The sequence below is a fragment of the Epinephelus lanceolatus genome, chromosome 6 (assembly GCF_041903045.1).
Source record: "Epinephelus lanceolatus isolate andai-2023 chromosome 6, ASM4190304v1, whole genome shotgun sequence".
Classification (NCBI taxonomy): Eukaryota; Metazoa; Chordata; class Actinopteri; order Perciformes; family Serranidae; genus Epinephelus; species Epinephelus lanceolatus.
Genome location: NC_135739.1, coordinates 48,244,464 through 48,268,772, shown reverse-complemented (window position 1 = coordinate 48,268,772; position 24,309 = coordinate 48,244,464). Strand labels below are relative to the sequence as shown.

Below are 24,309 nucleotides of genomic sequence, written 5' to 3'. Positions count from 1 at the left end.
CGTTCCTACAAACTGCGCCTGTCACGAGTACAAGACAAACCCACCAACACGACGGTAACAATCCTGCTACAATGCTACACTGTAGTGAATAAATGAGACCAAATATAGTGATAATTCACTTCATAATTCATAAGACATGAACACATAATTCACTTTCTAAGTAATGACATGTAACACTTCCCATTACCCTTACCCTAGCTTTAACTGCCTTTCTTTTAATGTAATACTTCATAGTTAACATTAGCTAATTGCTAACTTAACATTAGCAAAAGTAAAGAGATGTTGCCTTTCCACTGCCCTTATCTAGGCTGACCAAAAGTCCTCTTTTGCCTGGACATGTCCACTTTTGATGTCCTGTGTTTATAAATTGATGATAATGTCCGGTTTTCCGAGTGTGTGTGTGTGTGTGTGTTAGAGTGCGGCACGGGCCGCATATTTCTGTCCGAACCCGTCCGAACCCGACAGTCATTCTGTTTTGTTATGTCCAAAACCGAACTGAGCCCGACATTATTTAATGACTAAAGGACTGAGGCCGGGTGTGCACCGTGGGTGCTCCGCGGAGAGGGAGACCTCCGTGTTTGAGATGGGAGTGGGCGGCGCGAGGTCCGAGGCTTCCAGCAAGGGGAGAGGTAGAAACAAACAGCCAATGTGTGTATGTGTTCTGTTCAGGTGTTGTCACTGAAATAACAGTCCCCAAGCAATAAACAGGACAGACAATAGGATTTTATTTATTTTTACACTACATTTTCACTGAAAGCTGACCGAATCTGACCCGAGCCCTAATACAATTTATACATTTTTGACAGAACCCAGCCCGACCTGTCGGGACCCGTCGGGCTCGGATCGGGTAGCCACACTCTAGTGTGTGTGTGTGTGTGTGTGTGTGTCCTATCTATAGGGGCCTATCTGAATTTCTGTCTTTGAGAGATATTATTTTGTAATATAACTGAATATTCTATCCATACATATAAACTTTAAATATATTAAAATTATAAGGCATCTTTGAGTAAACTGCGAGTATCATTTAGGCTATCTCGTGGCTGGCCCGAGTGTCCTCTTTTTTGGAAATCGAAATATGGTCACCCTACCTTATCCTAACCTTAACTGCCACTCTTTTAACATAATACTAATCACTGACTGAGCAATTTTGTCGAGACTATCGCTTCCGAGCCAAGGAGCGAAACTCCTATTGGCTGAGGTCTCAATTAAAGCCCCAAAACTCACCTCCATTTTAAGATATCCTGGTCATATTTGTTTACTTGTAGGACAGAGATATTGTGAATCATATGTGGAGAAAGGAGTATGAACATTTGAAACGATGCAACGGCAGTTCGTGGATATATGTATTTGGAAGAATTTTTTTTGTTGGATTTAGATTGTTTGGACCTTTGGGAGTGTATGAGAAATGAAATTGGAGTGTGATTTGGTCTGGAAAATGTGGATCTGTGGATTATGATAATGCTTCATAGGTGAGTTATAACTGTTTGTGTGTAGTCTGTCTGACAGAAGTGTTTATTGAGCCTGCTGTGGTGTATCTTTAAACCATTCATCATAACCATTTGTTTGCACTGCTGTTCATAACCAGTTGCAAACTTGTAGCTATTTTGTAGCTATCTGCACATTTTCTACATTTCCTACAACCTCTACCTCACTTTCTTTACTCCTGCAATTTTGATATTGATATTTTTATTTTATTTCTGTATATTTCTCTTGTATATGTTAAATTTTAGTACAACTTATTTTATTATATATTTTATATTTAGATATTCTATTGTCAAAATGTATGGAAAAATTTCAGCACACTCAAAAAGCACCTTTTCGGGTCAGGATAGGCCTAATTTTCGCAATATTACGCAGATGAAAAAATGCAGTCCGTGAGGTTTGTTTTAAATGAGAATTAAAAGACAAATCTTGATCAAATATTACTCTGAGGTTTCTTACGGTAGTGCTAGAGGCCAGAGCAATGCCATCTAGAGAAACTATGTCATCAGATAAAGAGTCTCTGAGTTGTTTGGGGCCAAGAACAATAAAATTCATTTTTGTCTGAATTTAACATCAGGAAATTGGTGCTCATCCAAGTTTTTATGTCTTTAAGGCAGTTATGGAGTTTAGTTAATTGATTACTTTCTTCTGGCTTCATCGATAAATACAACTGTGTATCATCCGCATAGCAATGGAAATTTATAGAGTGATTTCTAATGATGTTGCCTAAAGGAAGTATATATAGAGTAAATAGGATTGGTCCAAGCACAGAACCTTGCGGAACTCCAAAACAAACTTTGGTACGTAAGGATGATTCATTATGAACGTGAACAAACTGAAAACGATCAGATAAATAAGATTTAAACCACCTTAGTGCAGAACCTTTTAGGCCAATTAAGTGTTCCAGTCTCTGCAGTAGAATTTGATGGTCAATTGTGTCAAACGCTGCACTAAGATCTAATAAAACAAGTACAGAGACAAGTCCTTTGTTTGAAGCAATCAGAAGGTCATTTGTAATTTTAACTAGTGCTGTCTCAGTGCTATGATGCACTCTACACCTCTGGATCCAGGGTGGGCTTTTTTAGTAGAGGTTTAATTACAGCTACCTTAAAAGACTGTGGTACATAGCCTGTTAATAAGGATGTATTGATCATATCTAATATATGAGTGTTAACTAAAGGAAAGACCTCCTTAAGTAGCCTAGTTGGGATGGGGTCTAAGAGACACGTTGATGATTTAGATGAAGAAATCACTCCGGTCAATTCTTGAAGAGAAATTGGGGAGAAGCAGTCTAAATATATATTAGGTTTTACAGCTGTGTTTGAGGTTAGATAGGTACTACGCTTTTGTTACCTCTAGGCTGGATTACTGTAACTCTCTATTATCAGGTAGCTCTAGTAAGTCCTTACCTAACTCTCCAGCTAATTCAGAATGCAGCAGCACGTGTACTAACAGGAACTAAGAAACAAGTTCATATTTCTCCTGTTTTAGCTTCTCTGCACTGGCTCCCTGTAAAATCCAGAATTGAATTTAAAATCCTACTGTTAACTTATAAAGCTCTAAATGGTCAAGCTCCATCATATCTTAGTGAGCTCATAGTGCCATATTATCCCACCAGAACACTGCGCTCTGAGAACGCAGGGTTACTCGTGGTCCCTAAAGTCTCCAAAAGTAGATCAGGAGCTAGAGCCTTCAGCTATCAGGCTCCTCTCCTGTGGAATCATCTTCCTGTTACGGTCCGGGAGGCAGACACCGTCTCCACATTTAAGACTAGACTTTCCTCTTTGATAAAGCTTATTAGTTAGGCTTATAAGCTTATAAGCTAGTTAGGGCTGGCTCAGGCTTGCCCTGTACCAGCCCCTAGTTAGGCTGACTTAGGCCTAGTCTGCTGGAGGACCCCCTATAATACACCGGGCACCTTCTCTCCTTCTCTTTCTCTCTCTCGTATTCTATTACTGCATCTTGCTAACTTGGCCATTCTGGATGTCACTAACTCGGCTTCTTCTCCGGAGCCTTTGTGCTCCACTGTCTCTCAGGTTAACTCGTATTGCAGCGGTGCCTGGACAGCGTGACGTGTGTGGTTGTGCTGCTGCCGTGGTCCTGCCAGATGCCTCCTGCTGCTGCTGCCATCATTAGTCATTAGGCATACTTCTACTGTTATTATACACATATGACTATTGTCACACATGTATGCTGCCAGATATTAATATATACTTTCAACATATTTTACCACAGTAGCCAGAACTATAACTATAATATTATTACTTTCAATAATGTTGTTGTAAGCTTTTTTTTGGGGAGTTTTTCCTTATCCGCTGTGAGGGTCATAAGGACAGAGGGATGTCGTATGCTGTAAAGCCCTGTGAGGCAAATTGTGATTTGTGATATTGGGCTTTATAAATAAAATTGATTGATTGATTGATTGATACTATCTGAGGACAGGAGGTCATGAATTTTGCCTCTAATAGTTAGAATTTTGTCATTAAAAAAGCTCATAAAATCATTACTGCTAAGGGCTAAAGGAATACAAGGCTCAATAGAGCTGTGACTCTCAGTCAGCCTGGCTACAGTGCTGAAAAGAAACCTGGGGTTGTTCTTATTGTCTTCTATTAATGCTGAGTAATAGTTTGCTCTAGCATTGCGGAGGCCCCTCTTATAAGTTTTGAGACTGTCTGTCCAGATTAAACGAGATTCTTCCAGTTTGGTTAATCGCCAATTCCTTTCAAATTTTCGCGATATTTGTTTTAACTTACGGGTTTGAGAGTTATACCAAGGAGCGAACTTTCTTTGCTTTTTTAACTTCTTTTTAAGAGGAGCTACAGAGTCAAGTGTTGTTTGCAGCGAGCCTATGGCGCTATTGACAAAATGATCAAGGGAGAGGTTAAAGTCGGTACAGGAAACCTGTGTTACTGAGGGACTTGGTATTGAATTTAACGACGGAGTAATCTTTTCCTTAAATTTTGTGACAGCACTATCTGATAAACATCTAGTATAGTAACTGTTGCTGAGTGGCGTGTAATCAAGTAAAAAGAATTCAAAAGTAATCAGATAATGATCCGATAGCGAGGGATTCTGTGGAAAGACTTTTAGGTTATCAATTTTAATTCCATACGTCAGAACTAGATCGAGGGTAGGGTTAAAACAATGAGTGGGTTCATGTACACCCTGACTGAAGCCAATGGAGTCTAATAATGAGATAAACGCGGTAGCCAGGGAGTCATTATCAACGTCGACATGAATGTTAAAATCGTCTACAATAATAACTTTATCTGATTTAAGAACTAAACTGGATAAAAATTCAGATACAAATTCAGAATACGGGCCAGGAGCACGGTACACTGTAACAAATAAAAATGGCTGCGAGGTTTTCCAGGTCGGATGTAAAAGACTAAGAACGAGGCTTTCAAATGAATTATAATCTAGTTTAGGTTTAGGTCTGATTAACAGACTAGAGTTAAAAATGGCTGCAACTCCCCCTCCTCGGCCGCTGCCTCGAGGAATGTGGGTATTATTATGACCGGGAGGAGTGGACTTATTAAGACTAACATATTCATCTTGACACAGCCAGGTTTCAGTGAGACTGAGTAAATCAATATGATTATCTGATATTAATTCGTTTACTAACACTGCTTTAGACGATAGAGACCTGATATTTAACAGTCCGCATTTAATTCTCCTGTTTTGTCTTTCTGTCACAGAAGATGTTTTAATTTTTATGAGGTTGTTATGCACAACTCCTCTTTGTTTAATTTTAGATTTAAATAATTTAGGTGGTCGGAGGACAGACACCATTTGTATAAAACTATGAAAACTATGGCTGGCTAACTGAACTAGAAGCTCAGAGAGGCGTATAGGACTGCGACTCTGAGTCCTGGTCTCAACTCTGGGTTGTCAGGGATTTGATTTACTAATAAAGTTTGCCAGGTTCCTAGAAATGAGAGCAGCTCCATCCAAAGTGGGATGAATGCCGTCTCTTCTAATAAGACCTGGTTTTCCCCAGAAAGTTTGCCAATTATTAACGAAACCCACATCGTTTGCTGGACACCACCTGGACAACCAGCGATTAAATGATGACATGCGGCTAAACATGTCATCACTGGGCAGATTTGGGAGGGGTTCAGAGAAAACTACGGAGTCCGACATCGTTTTTGCATATTCACACACCGAGGCAATAATAATTTTAGTGACCTCCGATTGGCGTAACCGGGTGTCATTGCCGCTGACGTGAATAACAATCTAACAATCAATTTCCCAGTTTGGGATCAATAAAGTACTATCTATCAAGCTATCTATCTATCTAAATGGTCAGCACCGTCTGAAACATAGCTTTCTATTAATATGTTGTATGAGTGAACAACCTAAACAACAACAACAAATATAGCGGTTGTTTTACATATCAAAATCATCAAAAATCATTTAAGGATGACAGGCCGCAGATGGCCTGTCGGATTTCTAAGAGTTTTTAAGCCTGTCGAGCCTGCCGAGCTTGGAATGACAAATCGAGACCAACATGACACAGAAACTAATACATCATCCCCCCGGGTCCATGTCATTGGCCCGACCTCCCATTAGTTCGACCTCCCATTGGTTCGACCAATCCGACCTGTTCATACTAATGGGAGGTCGAACTGATGGGAGGTCCCATAAGTCCGACTGTCCATTCTGACCGTTCACCTCCATTCGGGCCACGGGAGTGAAAGGCATGCACCGTATCTACAGGCTGTTACATATTATGCAACCAGCAATCTGATCTATTGAGAGTTTATAGTACTGTAGTGACACATAGCCTAATTCCCGACAGCAAGATTGGTTTTTAAAATAATAAAAAGTCAGTTAACCCTCAGAACTCAGAGCACAGCTTTCTTATTTTGCAGAATATCTCTAAAACCACGCAACAGAACTTAATGGGTTAAATTGTTTTCAGTAGCTTACCCCTTGGTTGTTCAAAGCTGAGCTCGGGGCATTTATAACCTTTCCAGGAAGTTTTTAATCCTGATTTGACTTGATGGCTCCTGTTGGGCTCTATTTAGAGTGTGTAGCGCTGTCCTTGGTGCTGAACAGAAAATCAGCGCAGTAGAAAACAGAAGAAGCCTGGAGGGGCTTGCAGGACTCTCTCGAGAGTAGAGCCCTGCAAGCTTGCAGGGGCCCGCGGGCCTGGACCGTCAAATCAGGCTGGGCCGTTTTTTTAATGAATACGTCGGGCTCGGGCTCATTGACTCTAAGTTACATTGTAACTAAGCAGCTTCCTGCGCAGCAGTATTTTCATTCAGGCATGTCTGCAGCATGTGTGATGTGTGTTTCTGTGTGTTTCTGAGAGTGCTTTCTCTCAGAAATTCTCGCTTTTTCGCTCTCTCAGAGTGAGAGAGAGAGAGAGAGAGAGAGAGCGGCTGCGTGCTTCAATGAAAGCGCATGGCAGAAAGATAAGACAAGATAAGATAAGAAACTTTATTGTCATTGCACAGTAGATACAACGCAATTTCGTTTGGCAGCAATCTCTTGTAGCAGGTACAATGTCGAGTATAACAGGCAATATAATAAATAAATCTGTATAAAATAGGATCAGATATGACAAACTAAATGCAAATAAAAATACTATACATAATTTAAAAGAAAGGTGCAAATGTGCAAGAAGAAGAGCAGTTATTGCATTGGCCACATTGCAATTGCAATTGCATGCATCTGTGATCAGTTCCCTAATTTAATTTTAACAATTTTTTCAATCTTTCAATCTCCAATTTCTCGTTTTATTTTATGGAAGTGATCAATGTAAGTGCACTTGTCCTAGAGCCGCCACGATGGTTTTTATAATGCAAATAACTCTGTTTAGATAAAACCTACAAGCTTCTCTTCCTGTGACTTTTCCTAAAAATGTGTCTTGTATGTTTTCTGAAGCCTTTAAGTTACAAAAATGAAACACACTAGACTTCTGAGCATTTATACCTCCGACCACGGCAGGCCGCTGCTGAAAGTTATACATTTTGATACATAGGCCCTACAGGTGGCTATACATATTGCAAAACTCTGTAAAAGTATACCAAAGCATACATTTTCGTTTCCAAATATTTATTTGAAAACAAAACCATTCATATGGTCACTAAAAAAACATTTTGTTAATAATAATAAACGAATCTCAACAGTGACCGCACCAGCCGGCGGGACTGCGGCTGAGCCCCTTCCAATGTTCATTCATTCATTCAGTTGCGTGCTCAGTGTGTGTGTGTGTGTGTTTGTGTGTGTGTGTGTGTTGTTAGTATGTCAGAGAGGAGTATCAATAAAAAAATGTTTCCACTAATTATTTAGGTGTTTATTTCTTTTATTCTTTTTTTTTTTTTTTTTATTAAAATGCGTAATATAGCCAACAATAACAATAACAATAACAAATTACTCAAATGCATTTTTGGTGTGATTCTGAGCACACGGGCAGCATAAACAATGAAGTTACATTTGTTGCAGCGCTTGGAGGGGCGCTGTAATCCTGGCGGTCCTAGTGTTAAGCACTATGGACAGCGCCAATGCATCTATCGCTGTAGCTCAGAGGCTTTGATGCCTGAGTCAGAGCATGTGAGTGGAGTTGGAGCTGCCTGGAACGAGGAGTGGGAGGATTTTGTATGTATGTGCCAAAATTGGTAAAAAAAATATCATAATTTGTTCGACTTTTGTGTTATAAAATATTTGGAAACGAAAATGTATGCTTTGGTGTAGCTACTTTTACAGAGTTTTGCAATATCTATAGCCTACCTATGTATCAAAATGTATAATTTTCAGCAGCGGTCTGCCGTGGTCGGAGGTATAAATGGTCAGAAGTCTAGTTTGTTTCATTTTTGTAACTTAAAGGCTTCAGAAAACATACAAGACACATTTTTAGGAAAAGTCATAGGAAGAGAAGCTTGTAGGTTTTATCTAAACAGAGTTATTTGCATTATAAAAACCGTCGTGGCGGCTCTAGGACAAGTGCACTTACATTGATCACTTCCATAAAATAAATCGAGAAACTGGGGAAGATTGAAAAATTAATTAATTAAAATTAAATTAGAGAACTGATCACAGATGTATTGTCTCTGTGCATTTTTACATCTGTTGTTGCTTTTAATTTGCAGCTATACTTTTAATGAAGCAGTCATGTCATAAGAGTCAAGCAACCCCCAGGATTCCAGGATTACGGCAGCCAATCAGCGTTGAGCTGCAAGCGACAGGACTCAGCGAAATAAGACCTAATATATATTTAGATTGCTTCTCCCCAATTTCTCTTCAAGAACTGACCACAGTGATTTCTCCATCTAAATCATCAGCGTGTCTCCACCCCTACCCCAACTAGGCTACTTAAGGAGGTCTTACCTTCAGTTAACACTCATATATTAGATATGATCAATATATCCTTATTAACAGGCTATGTACCACAGTCTTTTAAGGTAGCTGTAATTAAACCTCTCCTAAAAAAGCCCACCCTGGATCCAGAGGTGTTAGCCAACTATAGACCAATATCTAATCTTACCTTTATGTCAAAGATCCTTGAGAAAGTAGTCGCAGACCAGCTGTGTGATTTTCTCCATGATAATAATTTATTTGAGGAATTTCAGTCAGGATTTAGAGTGCATCATAGCACTGAGACAGCACTAGTTAAAATTACAAATGACCTTCTGATTGCTTCAGACAAAGGACTCGTCTCTGTACTTGTTTTATTAGATCTTAGTGCGGCGTTTGACACAATTGACCATCAAATTCTACTGCAGAGACTGGATCACTTAATTGGCCTAAAAGGTTCTGCACTAAGCTGGTTTAAATCTTATTTATCTGATCGTTTTCAGTTTGTTCACATTCATAATGAATCATCCTTATGTACTAAAGTTTGTTTTGGAGTTCCGCAAGTTTCTGTGCTTGGACCAATCCTATTTACTCTATATATGCTTCCTTTAGGTAACATCATTAGAAATCACTCTGTAAATTTCCATTGTTATGCGGATGATACACAGTTGTATTTATCTATGAAGCCAGAAGAAAGTAATCAATTAACTAAACTTCATAATTGTCTTAAAGACATAAAAACCTGGATGAGCACCAGTTTCCTGATGTTAAATTCAGACAAAACTGAAGTTATTGTTCTTGGCCCCAAACAACTCAAGAGACTCTTTATCTGATGACACAGTTTCTCTAGATGGCATTGCTCTGGCCTCTAGCACTACCGTAAGAAACCTCAGAGTAACATTTGATCAAGATTTGTCTTTTAATTCTCATTTAAAACAAACCTCACGGACTGCATTTTTTCATCTGCGTAATATTGCGAAAATTAGGCCTATCCTGACCCGAAAAGATGCAGAAAAATTGGTCCACGCTTTTGTTACCTCTAGGCTGGATTACTGTAACTCTCTATTATCAGGTAGCTCTAGTAAGTCCTTAAAAAGTCTCCAGCTAATTCAGAATGCAGCAGCACGTGTACTAACAGGAACTAAGAAACAAGATCATATTTCTCCTGTTTTAGCTTCTCTGCACTGGCTCCCTGTAAAATCCAGAATTGAATTTAAAATCCTTCTGTTAACTTATAAAGCTCTAAATGGTCAAGCTCTGTCATATCTTAGAGAGCTCATAGTGCCATATTATCCCACCAGAACACTGCGGTCTGAGAACGCAGGGTTACTCGTGGTCCCTAAAGTCTCCAAAAGTAGATCAGGAGCCAGAGCCTTCAGCTATCAGGCTCCTCTCCTGTGGAATCATCTTCCTGTTACGGTCCGGGAGGCAGACACCGTCTCCACATTTAAGACTAGACTTAAGACTTTCCTCTTTGATAAAGCTTATAGTTAGGGCTGGCTCAGGCTTGCCCTGTACCAGCCCCTAGTTAGGCTGACTTAGGCCTAGTCTGCCGGGGGACCCCCCTATAATACACCGGGCACCTTCTCTCTCTCTCTCTCTCTCTCTCTCTCTCTCGTATTCTATTACTGCATCTTGCTAACTCGGCCATTCTGGATGTCACTAACTCGGCTTCTTCTCCGGAGCCTTTGTGCTCCACTGTCTCTCAGATTAACTCATATCACAGCGGTGCCTGGACAGTGTGACGTGTGTGGTTGTGCTGCTGCCGTGGTCCTGCCAGATGCCTCCTGCTGCTGCTGTCATCATTAGTCATATTTCTGTTATTATATACATATGATTATTGTCACATATGTATACTGTCAGATATTAATATATACTTTCAACATACTGTATCACAGTAGCCAGAACTATAATTATAATATTATTACTTTCATTAATGTTGTTGTAAGCTACTGTCATTACTGTCTGTCCTGCATCTCTCTCTGTCTCTGTCTCTCTCTCTCTCTTTTTCTGTCTCATTGTGTCATATGGATTACTGTTAATTTATTATGCTGATCTGTTCTGTACATCTATTGCACGTCTGTCCGTCCTGGAAGAGGGATCCCTCCTCAGTTGCTCTTCCTGAGGTTTCTACTGTTTTTTTCCCCCCGTCAAAGGGTTTTTTTTGGGGAGTTTTTCCTGATCAGCTGTGAGGGTCATAAGGACAGAGGGATGTCGTATGCTATAAAGCCCTGTGAGGCAAATTGTGATTTGTGATATTGGGCTTTATAAATAAAATTGATTGATTGATTGATTGATTGATTGATTAAACAATAATAAAGTGTCTTAACAATAATAAATAGTGTTTAAGTTATCTATTAGGCTAAATAGATTTTAAAATTTCAATATAATTTTAATATTATTTTTGCTTATTTCATTATTGTTATTATTGGTTTTACTTTTTAGTAGTATTGTATTGTCTGAGGATGACTCATGTTAGTAACTATCTACAGTAAAAAAGAAAGAAACAAAACTCATTTTATACACGGGGCCTTCAAAGTGCTCTCTGAAACTACACCTGGCAGGCTTGTGTCCAAAAAAATGAAAAAATCTAAACTTTGTTGTAGAGCTAAACCAAATACATCATTGGAAAGGTCTCAACCTGGAGAGTAACAAATGTCAGTATGAAGATTCTACATGGCTCCTGCTTTGAGCCATTCAGCTTTGAACCTTGACCTCAGCATGCGTTTGAGGGCTTATAACTCAGCAACTAAAGGGGGTACAGACATGGGACTAGCTGTTATAGAGAGCTCTTGACCTCAACAGAGAAGATAGGATATAGCTTATGTGAAAATGATGGATGGGGACCTTTGACCTCCACCTCCAAATGACCCCCCCCCCCCTTTCCGGACATCCGGAGTCCGGATGTGTGACGTCATCATAGGGTGTGCTGGATGGGTCAGTGGGTGTTTCCCCGCTGACCCATCCACCCCTCCCTTTTTGGAGACTTGTGTCAAAATGTGATGGCCAGTAGCCTTTTCACCTATTTTAGCTCCCCGCCACTCACCTAAGATCCGTCAACGTCTGTTCTTAGATATCACCCATCTGTGAGCACCGTGGACCTACAGCAAACATGTTGATGAACTAAACAGGGAGGTTACAAAAAGTGTACAATAACGTTGTCTGATGTTCAGGCATTCACACCACTTCTTCCTCAGGGGTGAACACAAGGTCTCACCTATCTGTGACCAGCATGAACCTACAGCAAGCATGTTGATGAACTAAACAGGGAGGTTCAAAAAAGTGTACAATAACAATGTCTGATGTTCAGGCATTCACACCACTTCTGCCTCAGGGGTGAACGCCGGTGTGAATGTTGTGGGAGCCAGGATGCTGGGAGGGGGGAAAAGGAGACATGCCAGACATGATTCACAATATCACGATACGGTGATGTAGAAAGGAGGTTAAATTGGAAACATCATCAAAGTCTCTTTGTCTCACACACACACACACACACACACACACACACAGCAATTAAATAAATATTCAGTTTATTTAGGTTTCTTTACAGAAATCTAAACAAAAAACTATTTTTTGACATGAAAGTTTCAACACGTTAATTATATTAGTTACAAAGGGTGAAAGGATGAGTTCTAACGAAAAGTACAAAGTGTGAAAAGTACAAACAATTCTCACCCAACAACCCAAAGCGTGAACCTAAAGTCCTCCTGACCTCCACACACACACACTATTTACTTTGCATTAGTTTCTCCAATCACCTTACCAGATGTACACCAAAACTAGATAAGACAACCATTTCTTTTTACAAACATTTTCCATCTTTACCGTTGTTTACTAATCTAGACCACATGGGGTGAGCTTTAAACTACAAACAAGACATCAATCATGGTGGTCAAGAAAGCATAGGTTACCGTTGGACATTTTTCTTTAAATACAGCTTTTTCCACCTTCATTACTCACAGCAAAGAGAACGTTTACAAGAGCACCAGGACCTATCATGGACTTTGGTAAGAACACTTTTACTATCTTTTTAAACCATTTTCTTGTCATTTAAGTTTCACCACACTACGACCGGTATTTAATTATTATTATTATTTTGTATTTACAGGTATCATCGATCGGGAACTGCCCATTGGTTCGACTGCCCATTGGTTCGACATCCCATTGTTCCGACCATATTAAACTCATTGTTCCGAAGTCTGTTCCGAAATCATCATGATGCCCTGTGGTTAAGGTCTGGTTAGGTTTAGGCACAAAAACCACTTGGTTAGGGTCAGGAAAAGATCATGGTGTGGGTTAAAATGAAAACAAAAGTGACAAACACATAAGCCGTGAGTCTGCTCTGCCTCAAGCCGGTCGCGGTGCACCATATGCCCGCCCGAGCCGTTCAGCACCGCGGACAGTCGGACTAATGGGATGTTGAACCAATGGGCTGTCGAACCAATGACATGGACCCCATCGATCTAACGGATGAAGATTATTTCATGAGCCCAGAGTATAATACCCTTTCTGACTGTAAGTCTTGTTGTTGTTGTTGTTGTTGTTATGTCACACATTGTTAACGCACATCTCATACACATTTACACATCTAATACACAATATATTCTGTCGCTGTGTTTTTTTTTACAGTCACGGCCAATAACCTGGAAGAATTGGGTGAAATCATTCGTCAAGCAGAGGCCGGAGAAACTAAGCACTCTGCTCCGGCGCTGATTCCCTCACCAGCCGGCGTGGGTAAAAGAGTTGGCCCGGTGCCATCATCGCCTCAGACTGCTGATCCCCTGACGTAGCCGCCACTGTCCGAGAGAAGAATCTCTGAAGCCTCAACCGGGACTCGTCAGCTCCCGCGGCCAGTCCCCCGGACCGCCGCCGCAACTCTGAGAGAGGTCAACCCCGGTCGGGAGCATCCGAACAAGCCCTGCGTTCCAAATCGCATACTTCTACTATATACTTTTAGTATGTACTGCAGTTGCCCTTAAAAAGTATGTAGTGTAGTATGCAGTATGCATACTATTGGGACACACTACATCCGCCATCACATCGCTCCCTGAACTCCGACCCTCTTGCTCACTTCCGCCGCCGTCCATAGCGCCACATTTGAATATTTTGTGTTGTTGTACTTCGGAGATGCAGCAAATCTCCTCTCGTCGAGCTTGCCAGAGTCGTGCATACCGTCGGAGGTGCTGGAGAGCTCTGTTGCTGTTATGTTGTAATGTATGTTGTTGTTTCTAATAAACTGACGTGTTCACGTAAACAGTTCCAAGCCTATTATTAGTGACCTGTCTATTGAACTAGTCACCAGTAGGCATATTAACCCCCTTCACACATAGCTCTCTGTTGCTGGCAGATGTTTGTTGTTAAATATATTTACAGCTATGTAGCTGCTGGCACTATATTCTCGTGTTGTCTTCCGTGTTATATGTGGGCGTTGGTTGTACACGCAGCTCAGTCAGTGTGACGTAACTTCCGCTGCGCAAAGGATTGTGGGTCAGAATGGCCAAAGAAGCATGCTTACATGTATACTGCGAAATATGACCAGATGTAGTAGAACATCCTGGTACTTTTGGCATACTGCATCTGACATACTATGTATTGGGACACACTAATTCTTTTTCTGGCATACTAAATAGTATGGTAGTATGGGTATTGGAAGGCAGGGAAGGTTACGCGTTTTCCCGCACCGCCGCCACAGTCTTCCGGGGTCGGGAGGAGGAAGAGACCTCTGGGCAGCAACGGCGGCAGCAGCAGCAGCAGCAGCAGCAGCGACGGTCAACCGAGTGTTTCTCGCAACACTGGTAAAACTGGTGAGTCAAAACTTTTTATTTTCTTTTTTCAAAAAATAAATAAAACGTAGGATCTGTGTCGGTTTCACGCTGCAATGCTACAAACAGAAAGTTAGACCGTTGTTGATATTGGTCCGACGTGAAACACGCGTCGGCTCATAAACCATTACCCCTAACCAACAAACGTATATTTTATATTTATTACTTGCTTTTATTTAATTTAGAATACAATATGAATAAAATAATCCTCTCTCAATTCAAATTCAAATTAGCTTTATTGACATGAATGGTATCAACCGTTGTTGCTGAAAGCAGAACGTACATACAGACATACAATTCAATTACAATACAATTAACACAATACATTAAATACATTTCATATTAAATAGGCAGATACAAATACATTACGTAAATTTTACATTAAATAGGCAGAGTGTTATAAGGAGACTGCGCTGTTGCGTCTCTCTCTCATGCTGTGACACGCACTGCTTCTATGGCATTGACGCTGTTTTCTCCAAGTAGATGTTGCATTTTCTCCTGATCAGAGAGGGTATTAAAATCTTGGAGGTTATGTTTCATTTTTGAAAAGAGCCTGGTTCCAAGTTCTTCATACGTGTTACATTTTTAACAGGAAATGTCTCTCTCTGTCTCTCTCTCTCTCTCTCTCTTTTCAACAAAAAGACCCAGAAAATGTGAGGGTTAAGGAAGAATTATATCTTCTCGTCACAAATGTGCAAAGGGACATGAGCGATATCCTCTTTGTGCTAGGTCTTGGTGTTTGGGTGTAAGTTTGGGTTGTTGTTGTGTTGTTTTTGATTTGTTTTTGATTTTGTGTTTCTGTAACCATGGATGAAAGCAACTGCTGTCCCTCAAAACTTGATGTGATGATACATGAATTAAACACGAATGTATTAAATGAAGCTGAACAAGAAGATATAGAAATCCCTGACCCACTCACAGACATCAATATGGCTATTGCAGATCTTAATCATTCTCAAAGCATTTTAATAACCATAAATCAATGTCAGACTTAAATCAAATACCCACGCCCCCCTCAAACAACGTACCTGCGCAGTCCGACTCTTTAATCGGAGAACAAAGCACCGTCAGTTCTTTTATCCCAGACCCGTTCTCAAATATTGAATTTGCCATCGCCGAACTTAATCATATGCAAGCTGTTTTAAACACGATAAGCCAATGTCAAGATTTGCTAAATCAAATACCCACCAAACCCTCGGCCTCAAACGACACGCATTTGCAAACCGAGACCCGACTTAACGATCAAAGTGTCCAAAATCAAACGGGCGTCTTTAACGCCATAGACCACGCTGTAAATCATTTAGAAAATGCTCGACGTACGACGTCCGACTTTCAAAATCAACAGCGCGGGGGTAATGTAGCAGATGCTCATTCGGAAAATTTAGAATGTCAAAATACGACGCAGCGAGAAAGCTCACCTCAAAATTCACCCTCGTCGAGGGTGGTGACGCAACCTAGATTTAACAACGTCGAATCTAGCCATCCGCTCAACATCAACATTACTGAGATACATCGAGGTACGGCCGATTTTGGTGAATTTTACATCAAGGTGTTTACAGAGATGGCGCAAGCAGTGACAAACGTCTTTTCGCAAGTCGAATGACAAGATTTGGTGCAGCTCGAGTTGAGAGGCAATACTCTGCCTCACGGTGCGTCCTCCATCCTGAGCGGAGAGGATTTTGATTTGACTCACTTACAGTCTTCCCTAGACGGAATCGTGCAATCTAACACGGGCGTTGAAACCGACGGTAATTTGGTATTCACCGTCCAACTGGTCAAAAACCCCAGAGGCAAAAAAGACTCTTGTCTAATACCTTAGACAGCGAGATTATTAAAAAAAGCTACGCTGTCTGCGGGTCGTAATCAACAGCGCCGACAACCAACTTTGTTTTGCTATTAACTTGGCTCACCTGCTTTACCCCGATATCGTCGATAGCGAAGCGTTTGCGCTCGGCAGAGACATTCAAAGTAAGGCGGGTTTGAACGATCGGACCGTGGTAACGGTCGGCGATATAGCGAAATTTGAAAAAGTCTCAAACTGCAAAATTGTAGTGTTCTACAGAACCGACGACTGTCGAACGCTCTCTAAATTTGCAACCGATTCACCGAGAAGACAAAAGACGGTCTTTATGTTTCTGTTTGAAAAACACTACTACGGCATAACAAGCCTGAAATCCTTCCTAGGTTCGCCATACGTGTGTGAGTATTGCTGCACGGGGTACACCTCCATCACGTCTCACTATTGCGAGGGTCATTGCTCCGTTTGCTTGGACCCCTCCTGTAACGAGCGAGAGGTCCGCCCCGTAGTTTGCGTCGACTGTAACAGAATGTGCAGTTCAGCGTCGTGTTTGGCCAAACACAAAGAGCCCATAAAGAGGCCCATAGCTAAAAAATATGTCTGTAATTGCAAACCGATTAAAAAATGCAAAAAATGCGACATGCTATACTACATCGCTATGAATGGCAACGTAAACAACACGCGTGTCCAAAAGTTAAATGTAAAATCTGCGGAGCGACCCTGGAAAAAGATGAGAGCGAGGAGCACCTGTGTTACATACAGCGTTTACCGGTCGAGAAAAAACATACAGAGAAATTGATTTTCTATGATTTTGAGACGTACGTAGACTCATCGGGAATGCACGTCCCTTTTCTGGTGTGTACAAAAATGCTCGACGGCAAAAGGTGGAACGTTCGAGGTGTGGATTGCGGCAAACAGTTTATTATGCATTTCAGAAGACCCACGTACAGAAAATCCGTCTTTATCGCTCACAACGCCAGAGGATTTGACAGCTACATAGTGCTGAACGCCATGCTATCTCTGAACGTGAAGCCGGACACGCTCATAATGCAGGGAAGCAAAGTCGTACGTTTCACAGACGCCGATTACCAACACCGATACATCGACAGTCTCAGTTTCTTGATGTGCCGTCTGTTTGCTCTGCCTAAAGCCCTAGGTTTTCCCGATAAAAACAAGGGTTTTTTCCCCCATCGGTTTAGCTCTGAGAATCGTTTAAAGTATGCAGGTCCCTACCCCGAGCCAGAGGCCCACGGCGTCAAACAAATGAGTAAAGAGGGCAAGAGAGAATTTGAAGCATGGTACGAGATGGTACATCACGGCACGTTAGATTTTGAAAAAGAAGCCGTCCGCTACTGTCAAAATGACGTGGATATTCTCGCCTGAGTCTGCGGCATTTTCAGAAAAGGTTACATCGACGAAACGGGCGTGGACCCTTTCAGTTGCACAACCATCGCTTCGGCCTGCATGAAAGTGTTCCGTCTCCCGACGACTATCGAAGACGTCGCAAAGCCTACTCAAACGCCGGCGTTCAGTGGTTAGAGTGGGTGTCGCACACCGAGGGCGTCTTTATTCAGCACGCGTTGAACGCAGGTGAAAAACAGATCGGTCGCTACTTTGTAGACGGTTACGCCGAGATCCGAGGTGTGAAAACGGCGTGGGAGTTTCTGGGTTGTTTTTATCACGGTTGTCCATCCTGCTTTCAGCCCCACGACACCTGCCCTCTGACGGGTAGACCGTTTGACGAGCTGCACGCCTCCACCGCGGCGCGAATACCCCGCCAAGGCCTCAGATCAGGAGAGTAGAGAAAAGTACATCGCGGACTATGGGGCGAACCAGGGCATTTTGCTGGACGCGGACAAAATTCAACCGAACCCGGCTAAAAGACAGGTGGCTAAGCTCTGTCTGAATAGCTTATGGGGAAAGTTTGCCCAGAGAAGTAACCTGAACCAGACCGTGCTCGTCAGGGAACCAGAGGAGTTTTTCAGTTACGTGTTTTCAGAAAAACACAAAATCAAATACTTTTCCTTCCTAAATGAGACCACGGCTCTGATTCAGTGGTGCCATGGCGACCGGTATATCGCAGCGCCCAACAAGACAGACAACATCTTTATCGCGGCATTCACCACAGCTACGGCCGTCTAAAGTTGTACGACTATCTGCAACAAATGCAAAATCGGGTGCTTTACCTCGACACCGACTCTCTAATTTATGTCACAAAAGAGGGAGAGATGAGGTTCAAACTGGGTAATTATTTGGGAGGCTTGATGGACAAGTAGGGCGGCGACACCATACAGGAGTTTGCGGCCGCGGGTCCTAAAAGTTATGCTTACTTGACCAAAAACAAACGAACCGTGCTGCAGATGAAGGGCATTACTCAGACGCACGAGTGTTGTGAAAAAATCAATTTTGACAGCGTCAAGGAGCTGGTAGAGGGTTACCTGCAAAACCACCGTACGGGGGAGAGGGAGAGGGAGGAGGAGGAGGAGGAGGAGAAGGAGGGGTTTATCAAGACTCTTCAACACGGCATAAAGAGGGATAAAAACGGGTTTCTTCTTAAAAACTCGTCATTTTTAAAAAGGTTTCGTGTGGTATTTGACAAAAGACGGCTGCTTTCCACGGGTGAAACGTGGCCGTTTGGCTATTGAAATGTTTTTGGCCGACCACCGGCCAATTGACTTTGATCCTAGACTGCGAGTGCCTTTCTCGTGTCAGATTGTGGGACCCAGCGGTTGTGGAAAAACTTTTTTTGTAAAAAGTGTATTGGAAAACTGTCAGAATGTTTTGTCTCAGGTGCCTGAAATGTACGCAGAACTGCAAAAGATGAATAAAAAGATTAAATTTGTTGAAGGCCTGCCTGATTCTTTTGACGATGAGAACCTGTTTCCGCCCGATCAAAATCATTTGATTATCCTGGACGACGTCATTTTTCAGGCCTCTGACCATCCTGAAGTAGTCAAGATTTTTACACAATACAGACACCGCAGGAACATGAGCGTCATGATGCTGACGCAAAATGTTTTTCATCGGGGCAAACACAGTCGGACCATCAGCTTAAACAGTAATTACCTGGTCTTGTTTAAAAACCCCAGAGATAGGTTACAGATAAATATATTGGCTCAGCAGATTTTTCCTTTGTGAAAAACTTTTTTTCCACAAAGTTTTGAAGATGCCACCAGAGACGTTCACAGTTATTTAATTGTAGATCTCACCCCAAATTGCCCAGAATGATACAGACTGAGATCGGGGTTGTTACCGGAGCAGTGGCCCGTCGTCTATACCTAAACCGCGGTCTTCCTGAATCATCGTCATCGTCGTCGTCATGTCTGCGCGTTTAAAAAGGAACGCTCCTTTACTGTGTGCTTTGTGTCACGCCACGCCTCAGAGGCGTAAAGATATTCTTAACCACGGCTCTTCTGACTTTCTTCAGTCTTTGTGCGAACTCTCTTTAAATGTTTTAAAAGGAAACATTCCCCTGACCAGAGCTCAATATCAAAAACTCAAAAGACAAATGAAAATTATCAAATTGCTGGCAAATAAAAAAGCCAGCCTAAAATCCAAGTGCCGAGCTCTGATGACCCAGTCCAGAGGGTTTCTATTGCCTCTGCTTTCGGCGGTTGTGCCCATCTTTGGACAACTTCTAGGAGGACTAATTAATAGGCAATAATAATAAAAAAAAATGTCTCAAAAGATGTTTCTGCTCACGCCTCAACAGCTGAGCCGTATGAGTCAGACTTTAGGCAACAACAACAACAACAACATCGGTGAATCTCATGCCATGAGACGTATGGCTGAAAATGATTTAGACGCAAAAATGAGGGATATATTAAACGAACGGGGGCTTAATCCTTAAGAAAAAATTAAAAAAACATAACACTCTGTTACAAAGATACCTCACTCTGATCAAACAAGGGGAGGAGGAACGTCGATGCTGGGAGAAAAACAACAACGAGATGAAAATGAAGAAGAAGAAAAGGACGAGAAAGAGGGAGGACTGGATGAGACAGCGCACGAGGTGCTGCAAAATCTTCCTCAGTGCAACCACAAAAATGACGAGTATATTATGAAGAAATTAGTCAAGAGCCAGGATGGGTGGACTCCCAAGGGCGAATTTATTCACAAGGGAAAGATTGTGAGAGGTTCGCATATGATTGACTTGTTTAAAAACCTATCAGTCTCTTATAAAAAGAAATCTCTAACGCCTAAGGGATGGACGGTTTTTAAATACTCTGACGGATCTCAACATACCGATAACCTTGGTGACCAATCGTCGCACTCGCTCTCAATATCGTCGACTCAAAACTGTCGGAGGGTGGGGTGAAGAAGAAGAGGAAGAAGGAGAAGAGGGGGCCACAGCGCCGGTCGACAGGGAGAAAGGAAAGCGGAAAAAACAAGATTTAATTCTGTTTGCGGAGAAGGAGGAATGGGTGACGCCAGTAAAAAGGAGTGAAAGAAAAAAGTGAAAAACAGCCGCTCGTTGGATTAATAATACGCCGTGATAATTACTTTAATAAAAGAGTCGTACAACAACAACATTGACATTTGTCTTGTCTTTTTTATTTCTTAAACAAGTTGTAACAATCTTTGAACATGTCTAGAGAACAGGCGGTGTGGTAAAAAAAAATCTGCTTGTTGAATCCTCATACAATGTTGATATTTTTTCACAAACTTTGATACCATTTCATCATTTTTTACGATGACGTCGTCGTGATACAAAGATAGCACGCTCTCAAAAGGTAGCCCGCAGGCCCTGTGACATAAATAATAAACACAATGCTGTCCGCAGGCGGTCGATGCGACGTCTTGAAGTTGTCTTTTCTGGTACAGTAATTTTTTCTTACAACGGCTTTTTAAAAATTGTAACATGGTTTTCGGGTAATAGACAAAGTCGGGCGGTAGTCCGAACGAGTCGAAAAAAGTGGTGCTCCCGTGTTCGTCCAGAGTGAGCGCTAGCCAGTGTTCTCCGGGCTTATGACTAGGGTGAGTGTTGACGATCATGTAGGCGGGACGTCTGAATGAGCGCGTCAGCGCCGGTAGTTGGTCCGAAGCCCACACGCCGCAAAACGCATCTCCCAGGAAATGACGCATGACACCTTCCAGATGGTGGTTATTCATATTCTTTCTTTCTTTCTTTCTTTTCTCAATAATAATCTACCAGCACTTGACGTTTGGAGTTGATCTCCAAAATACTCTCACAACACGCGTTATCAGAGTGGCTGTATGCGGCAGGGGAACTCTGAATCTCATTTCCAACCTTAAACACCTGCTGGAGACCGGGGACAAGGCATCTGCGTCTTCGGCCACGTTGAGATTAAACACAAACAACGAGTACCCCTGGTTAAAATCCTCCCTGTCGATGCCCAGTGGCAAATCTTTCAGGTGTCTTCCCGTGGCCGTAAACATGTTGTAAAACTCTCTGACGGACTGGCCGTTGTCAAATTGAGGCTGGAAAGCTTTGGCGGGCACCTGTCTGCCGTCCTGACAGAGGGCCAAGTATTCCACATCCCTGTGCGCAAAGTTGCGAGGCTCTGGGTAGACTTGTTTCTGCTCTGTACTGCCTCTTGTACTGACTGACTTGCCCTTGGCGGAGCGTCGACGCTTTTTAGATCCTCGTGAAACGCGCTCCCCCGGAGGTCTCTTTCTCGCTCTTCTAGCCAAAACCATAATACCCCCGGATCCCTCTTGAGACGTCTGATCAGAGTTTCGACCCGTTATTTTACCTACGGCATGGCTCATGACCTCCGAGGCTATGTTTTTAGCGGCCCCCTTGAGATGAGGCTCAGCAATGGCAAAACCTTTTTTCACGATAGGGGAAACGAAACGGAATAATCTTGAAAATACAGACCCTATCCCTTGCCCGTACATGACGGGGGAGCTGTAAAAACCGGGGAGGGCTCCGCCCGCTTGGTTTTCATAGTAGCTCACAAAACGACGAGGATCGTGGTAAGGGGTCATTGTTTCAATGAGGTCTTTGTGGGTCTGAAATGGAGTTTCACGATAGTCTTGCCAAAGGTAAAGTTTACCGTCTTATTTTGATCGGTCTTAATCTCAACGTGGATTCTTTCAATGTTTCTTGATGACCGGTAGATACGAGGTGGGATTAAAACACTGCGTGATGACATCGCTGTACGTCCCTTGTATAAGGATGGTCCTCAAGAGCGGAGCGTAGGCATCGCCTACGAGCTGATGACTCACCACGTCACTGTAGCCGTAAAGGTGGTAATTCCCTGCTTTTATATCGGCCGGGTGGGGCGCCAACCTGGCATCGAACGTAAACCATTCTCCCGATTTCATGCCCAATATGTAAGACGCGGGCGGAAAAAGGCGCAGATGATACTGACCACCTGCCTGAAATTCAAATCTATTTTGGATGTTGTTAAACGCTAAAAAAATGTCGCTGTCGACAACTCTAAGATGCGTGTTTAGCTCGGCCTTGAGCTGTTCAAAGTTGGTGTAATATCCCCCTCTGAACCCTCGGCGGTTGACTACGGTCTCCCTGTCGGGTGTCGCAGGTTTCTTTCTCCACTCAAAGTAGGCTGCGTCTTGAGGAATGCTATGCCACGTGTGTGGGGCCACTTGCCACGGGCCCTCCAAGTCGATATGTTGCGCCAAGTCGACGTAGAAACTGGAGCCGGTATTATTTTTAAATACGTCCGCGCTGGCGTTGGAGGGCAGGGTAATGTAAAACACCTCGCCGCCCGAGAATGATGAAATGAATACGAATCCGATGTACGACACGTTCTTATAGATTTGTCAGCTCATCAGCCTTGACCCAGCTGTTGAATTTCTTGGGCCAGTTTTTCTCCGCCGATGACGCGTCGGTCCAAAATTTCCTCCACCGCGTAGCTCTTTTCTCGCGGTATCGTTACTTTTTGCAGCTCCACTTCGTAAAACGTACCCCAGATAGGTTCTCTGTCATAATCTTTCAGTTTGTACACGGGAGGTAGTTGGGGTACGCACTTGGCCACTATAAACACCTCGTCGGTATAACTCTGCTCATATTTCTTATCAAACACGCCTTTCACTTTAGATATTCTCAGGAGATCTCCCTGTTTAAAATTCACCTTTGACTTTTGACCTTTGACTTGCAGGGTATTCTCGGACGTCACTTGCATAGGTTTCATTTTTATACTCGTGTGATAGCCATTAATATAGCTTTTAACCAAGTCCTGCAGGACGTCTACATACCTGCAGGTGTTTTCGGCGGTGAAATATCTCCACATTCTAGTTTTCAACGTATGGTTAAATCTGTCAATCACCGAGGCCTTCAGATCACTGGCCGTGGCGAAATGTTTAATACCACGTTTATCCATCAACGCCTTAAAAGTCCTGTTAAAGAATTCTTTACCCGTGTCCGTTTGTAACTTTTCAGGGGTCTGACTGTCATCTAAAACAGAGTCAAATGCCCCGGTGACTTGGGACGCCGTCTTGTTCTTTAGCACTCGCACGTACGCTTTTTTTTGAAAACACATCGATGACCGTCAACAGATATTTAAAACCGTCGTTGTGCTTGGCCAAGGCTTGCATGTCACAGAGGTCTGCTTGAAATTGGTTCAGAGGTTGCAGTACAAAAACCCTATTTCTGGGAAAATGTATTCTGGCAGGTTTATGCAGAGTGTATGCGTCTTGCTCGGCTAAAAATTCTCTGACTCGGTCAGGGTTTACTCTTTTCCCCGTCTCATCTTGTACAGCCCTGCGGAGTCGTTCCACTCCTCCTAAACTACCCGGGTGAGACGGGTCGTAATAAACCTTTTTCATGACATGTTTCTCTGACATGTTGAATCAATAATGAACACAACCGCTCGCTTACCAAAACATTTATTTTAGAACAAACAATCGCAAGATATATGAGGTACACATGTTGAAAACATTACAAGATATATGAGGTATACATGATTCAAACAATCG

At 42.4% G+C, this 24,309-nt stretch overlaps 1 protein-coding gene across 16 annotated transcripts in view; it reads right to left on the bottom strand.

The window, feature by feature from the left end:
• Positions 1–24,309, bottom strand: part of ptprfa (protein tyrosine phosphatase receptor type Fa) — an 888,655-nt gene that overhangs the window by 184,810 nt on the left and 679,536 nt on the right. The gene's annotated exons all lie outside the window — the stretch shown is intronic.